General features: G+C 47.7%; 1 long non-coding RNA gene across 1 annotated transcript; it reads right to left on the bottom strand.

Annotated features, from left to right (window-relative positions):
- Positions 1-138: 138 nt before the first annotated feature.
- On the bottom strand, positions 139-3408 carry LOC123998291. The gene is made up of 3 exons (XR_006832250.1): positions 2870-3408; positions 894-1693; positions 139-521 (listed from the first exon to the last, which is right to left on the bottom strand). It is a non-coding gene; the product is annotated as an uncharacterized LOC123998291 (long non-coding RNA).
- Positions 3409-6164: the final 2756 nt, after the last annotated feature.

Below are 6164 nucleotides of genomic sequence, written 5' to 3'. Positions count from 1 at the left end.
TGTGTTAGTGTAGCTACTCACAGGAGAGTGTGTTTGAGCTGTGTTAATCAAAGACATGATGTTTGAGCTTCACAGGATGTGTTTGAGCTGTTCACTTAGTGTGTGTAGTGTAGCTACTCACAGGAGAGCTGTGTTTGAGCTGTGTTAGTGTAGCTACTCACAGGAGAGTGTGTTTGAGCTGTGTTAGTGTAGCTACTCACAGGAGAGTGTGTTTGAGCTGTGTTAGTGTAGCTACTCACAGGAGAGTGTGTTTGAGCTGTGTTAGTGTAGCTACTCACAGGAGAGTGTGTTTGAGCTGTGTTAGTGTAGCTACTCACAGGAGAGTGTGTTTGAGCTGTGTTAGTGTAGCTACTCACAGGAGAGTGTGTTTGAGCTGTGTTAGTGTAGCTACTCACAGGAGAGTGTGTTTGAGTGACGATGGTGGTGTTGGAGTCTCGTAGCTGCAGACTGAAGAAGTGTTTCTCCAGCAGACCCAGCTGGTTACACACCTGCTCCAGTAAAACCTCACCTGCATCCTGCTTCTGAGAGACGCAAAACACACCTTATACCGGGAGTCAGTCAGTGTGTGTGTGTGATATTGCAGTACAGTGTGTTTTGGTAAAGCTTTTCTAGTGAGTGTGTTCTCCAGGTCAAGGTTGTGTGTTGAGATCATTAGGAAGCTGAGATCTGAGTCCCCCGGTCTATCATTAGAAAGCTGAGATCTGAGTCCCCCAGTCTATCATTAGGAAGCTGAGATCTGAGTCTCCCGGTCTATCATTAGGAAGCTGAGATCTGAGTCCCCCGGTCTATCATTAGGAAGCTGAGATCTGAGTCTCCCGGTCTATCATTAGGAAGTTGAGATCTGAATGTCCCAGTCTATCATTCCCACTCTACTCAGGACTGTGTGTACTCACGTTGACTGTAAAGGTCTGGATAGTGTTGTCCAGTAGTTGAACCAAACAGAGTAGACCAGGTTTGGGCATGTCTGTTACCGCGGGTTACTCAACCTCTTACAAACACACGTCTATCAGAGTCCAAAATGTCCCCGCACAGCAGTATTCTAGAATACTGGACCATTGGCTTTCATACTTTTCTAATTCTCAATGCGGCTCAAGCTATTTCTCCAACTGTCAACACATTCAAATCAATAGAGGGACGAGTATGTGGAGCCACATTGGTTGGGAATGTTGGGGAGGTACCCGTTATGGCTGTGTGTTCCTCCCTGCAGACTGGTCTCAGAGCTGCGTTGGTTGGGAATGTTGGGGAGGTACCCGTTATTATGGCTGTGTGTTCCTCCCTGCAGACTGGTCTCAGAGCTGCGTTGGTTGGGAATGTTGGGGAGGTACCCGTTATGGCTGTGTGTTCCCCCCTGCAGACTGGTCTCAGAGCAGCGTTGGTTGGGAATGTTGGGGAGGTACCCGTTATGGCTGTGTGTTCCTCCCTGCAGACAGTGGTCTCAGAGCCTCGTTGGTTGGGAATGTTGGGGAGGTACCCGTTATTATGGCTGTGTGTTCCTCCCTGCAGACAGTGGTCTCAGAGCTGCGTTGGTTGGAAATGTTGGGGAGGTACCCGTTATGGCTGTGTGTTCCCCCCTGCAGACTGGTCTCAGAGCAGCGTAACTATGTCACAATGGGACTGTCACGTCTCTCTGTGTCTTTTCACTCTGAATTACGCGTCACTCACTCACACAACCCTCAGTCCATCTCTCCACAACCTGGGGAGAGAACACACACACATCTTAATGAATCACCTCCAGACTCTGGAAACTGTGATGATATCTGCTCATGTAGTTTAGCCCCTCCCTAAGGATTACATCGTCTGCAGTGAACAGCCCCTTTTCTACTTCACACACACACACACACACACACACACACAGTGAGTAATTTGTGTGTCTGAAGCAGTATCATGCTACAATGAGTAATGCAGTGTGTATGTTGGTAATACATTATTATCAGTCCAGAGTCTTAACATGTCCTTTTTCCCTGTTCTCTCCTCCACCCTGTGCAGACTGCTGAATGATAAGAATGTTAAATATTGTCAGAGACAAGCTGGTCCATCCACAGGCCTAGGAACTGATCTCAGATCTACATGCACACACACGAGATGCAGTGTTGTTTACACACCAGTTCTACTGGGCATCAACCCACGCTTTTAATAACAGCCCTGTGTGTGTGCTTGTTAATGTAGGCTAAGGGGAGTGGGACAGGTCTTTTTGTAGGCCCCCCTCTCTCACACACACACACACACACACACACACACACACACACACACACACACACACACACACACACACACACACACACACACACACACACACACACACACACACACACACGTTAATGTTTGGACTCACTCTGAATACTTTGAATACATTACAGTGAGTAGAGCACTCTCTCACGCCTGATTTTCCATGATGATAATGACATTCACACCAGTTAAACTGAGCTGCCTAAACTATTTTAGGACAGTTTTTTGCCAAGTCTAGACTTGAGTGGGCAGTATTGGTATACAACATTGCCTATTTAAAGTGTGTCAACTAGGCCTGAGATTTGCACCTGGTTGCATTGGCAAACTTGTTTTCAGATGAGCAACGTCATCTCGGTTATCGATTAAACTAGTGTATCGCAATGATTAACACGGAGAATAAGACAACCTCCCATATAGTATATTAGACGTTATTTGAAACATACAGCCTCGACGTGGACTTTAAACTAAGTAGGCTCTATGAACGACCAACATAAACGTAGCCTAATGTTATAGGTTCTTCTGCTGCTACGCTCAACATGCCATTCAGCAACTTTAACGTTACTTCACTTCAGATATCAAGTTGGTCCTGGAGGATTGTTATGAGAACACAGACAATCTAGCTCGAGAAGATCAGTTAAAATACCTCAGTAGTCCTGGATTTGGGAACTTTGTCATGTCCGTTGATACTACCGCTGTTAAAAACCTTGGAACTGGGCGCGTCGCGCGGGCAGGTGGAGGTAAATATCCGGAAAGAGATATTCCCGCTGCCCCGCCTCTTCACAATGCGCGCTCCCGCCTTGATGGATGCGTGTTCTGGTGCTCAACCACCCCCGCTGTAGCCTACAGCAGATCATATTCTTTCATCAGAGGAAGAAGATATCATGTCATCTGTTCACGCAGCCCTGCAGAACTGCAGAGTGACACTGATTCACCAGAACAAGGGGTGGAATATACTTTGAAAAAAAGCTCAACTTCCAGAGATGTGAAAGTGAAACCCGGTCTAGGTTCTTGGCTGGTCCGCAAAAGAGTGGAGTCCCTCCGGTTTTGTTCATTGGGACTACTTTGGGAACGAATAATTATTTCCTTCCTTCCTTCCTTGAAGTAGCCTATGTTACTTATTCATAGGAGAAAACGAATGGTGCCTCAGCATAGCTTCCACATGTCCTATCGTGAGGAGGCTCATCCATGGTCCAATCAGGGGCTCGCTTCCTCTCCTAATAGCAGCGTCATCTCATTGCCTCCTCTCCTTTATCTCAATAGTCTAATGATTCCATCTCATTGTCTCATCTCCTCGTTCATCTGTACTCATCCATAAAGTCAGATATTTCCAGTTTTTTCCATTCCAGGGCAGATGAAGAGAATGAAACCTGTCTAATTACATCCTCAATTAAAATATGTCTTTCTTATCCGATCGAGACAATCATATTACTATCAATGTACCGGTCTGAGTCCTAAGAGAATATGTTGTAATCCTATGTCAAACAGCCTGAGATGCAGCCTGTAATTTACTCCCATAGAGTCCTGCTGCCATCTACAGGGAAGACGAGGTACTGCTGAAGCGGGTGTTTGTTATTTTCAGGGGCAGAAAGACAGATTTGGACTTTGTCAACTCGGGGGTTTGAGCGTGCAACCTTCCGGTTACTAGTCGAACGCTCTAACCACTAGGCTACCCTTTCAATTCGTGTCGAATTAATTTGTGTTGACAACCAGGTGATGAAAGATCCTAACTAATCAATGGCGTTAATTGATCAATCAAGTACAAGGGAGGAGCAAAAATCCGCAGACACTCGGCCCACCAAGGACAGGGTTGGGCAAACTTTTTGGTTCGAGGACCGCACAGATTTTTTGGGGGGACCGATCTGCTTGTCAAAATCAATTTGCAGGCCAGAAAAGGGAGAGTTATTTGAAAATCTATACTGTAGTTCCATTATAATTTATATAAATACATAGTGTAGGTCCATTATAATTTATATAAATACATAGTGTAGGTCCATTATAATCTCTTTAAATATATACTGTAGGTCCATTATAATTTATATAAATACATAGTGTAGGTCCATTATAATTTATTTAAATATATACTGTAGGTCCATTATAATTTATATAAATATATACTGTAGGTCCATTATAATGTATATACATTTATACTGTAGGTCCATTAAAATTTCAACAACATTTCTATCTTGTTTTAGACATTCAAGAGTGGCCTGGAGTGTTTAAAAAAATAATATATCACAATATTTGTTGCCCACCCCTGTACTTTGCCCAAGAGTAGGAAAGGGCTGGCTTCTTATCCCATACCATTCTTCAGAGAATGTGCACTTACTCACTCCCCCACATGGACACTTGCTCACTCCCCCACATGGACACTTGCTCACTCCCCCACATGGACACTTGCTCACACCCACTCATGGACACTTGCTCACTCCCCCACATGGACACTTACTCACTCCCCCACATGGACACTTACTCACTCCCCCACATGGACACTTACTCACTCCCCCACATGGACACTTACTCACTCCCCCACATGGACACTTACTCACTCCCCATGGACACTTACTCACATGGACACTTGCTCACTCCCCCACATGGACACTTACTCACTCCCCCACATGGACACTTACCCTCCCCCACATGGACACTTACTCACTCCCCCACATGGACACTTACTCACTCCCCCACATGGACACTTGCTCACTCCCCCACATGGACACTTGCTCACTCCCCCACATGGACACTTGCTCACTCCCCCACATGGACACTTACTCACTCCCCCACATGGACACTTACTCACTCCCCCACATGGACACTTGCTCACTCCCCCACTCCCCCCCACACACTTACTGGACACTTACTCACTCCCCCACATGGACACTTGCTCACACCCACACATCACTCCCCCACATGGACACTTACTCACTCCCCCACATGGACACTTACTCACTCCCCCACATGGACACTTACTCACTCCCCCACATGGACACTTACTCACTCCCCCACATGGACACTTGCTCACTCCCCCACATGGACACTTACTCACTCCCCCACATGGACACTTGCTCACTCCCCACATGGACACTTACTCACTCCCCCACATGGACACTTCACTCCCCCACATGGACACTTACTCACTCCCCACATGGACACTTGCTCACTCCCCCACATGGACACTTGCTCACTCCCCCACATGGACACTTACTCACTCCCCCACATGGACACTTACTCACTCCCCCACATGGACACTTACTCACTCCCCCACATGGACACTTGCTCACTCCCCCACATGGACACTTACTCACTCCCCCACATGGACACTTACTCACTCCCCCACATGGACACTTACTCACTCCCCCACATGGACACTTGCTCACTCCCCCACATGGACACTTGCTCACTCCCCCACTGGACCCCTCACACATGGACACTTACTCACTCCCCCACATGGACACTTACTCACTCCCCCACATGGACACTTACTCACTCCCCCACATGGACACTTACTCACTCCCCCACATGGACACTTACCCTCCCCCACATGGACACTTACTCACTCCCCCACATGGACACTTGCTCACACCCACTCACATGGACACTTACTCACTCCCCCACATGGACACTTGCTCACTCCCCCCCACATGGACACTTGCTCACTCCCCCACATGGACACTTGCTGGACACTCCCCCCCCCACATGGACACTTGCTCACACCCACTCATGGACACTTGCTCACTCCCCCACATGGACACTTGCTCACTCCCCCACATGGACACTTGCTCACTCCCCCCACATGGACACCCCTCACTCCCACTCATGGACACTTGCTCACACCCACCATGGACACTTGCTCACTCCCCCACATGGACACTTGCTCCCCCACATGGACACTTGCTCACTCCCCCACATGGACACTTGCTCACTCCCCCAGGACACTTGCT

This window comes from Oncorhynchus gorbuscha, linkage group LG15 (assembly GCF_021184085.1).
Source record: "Oncorhynchus gorbuscha isolate QuinsamMale2020 ecotype Even-year linkage group LG15, OgorEven_v1.0, whole genome shotgun sequence".
NCBI lineage: Eukaryota > Metazoa > Chordata > Actinopteri > Salmoniformes > Salmonidae > Oncorhynchus > Oncorhynchus gorbuscha.
Note: the sequence above shows the minus strand (reverse complement) of the source record. Positions and strands in the feature narration are given on the sequence as shown.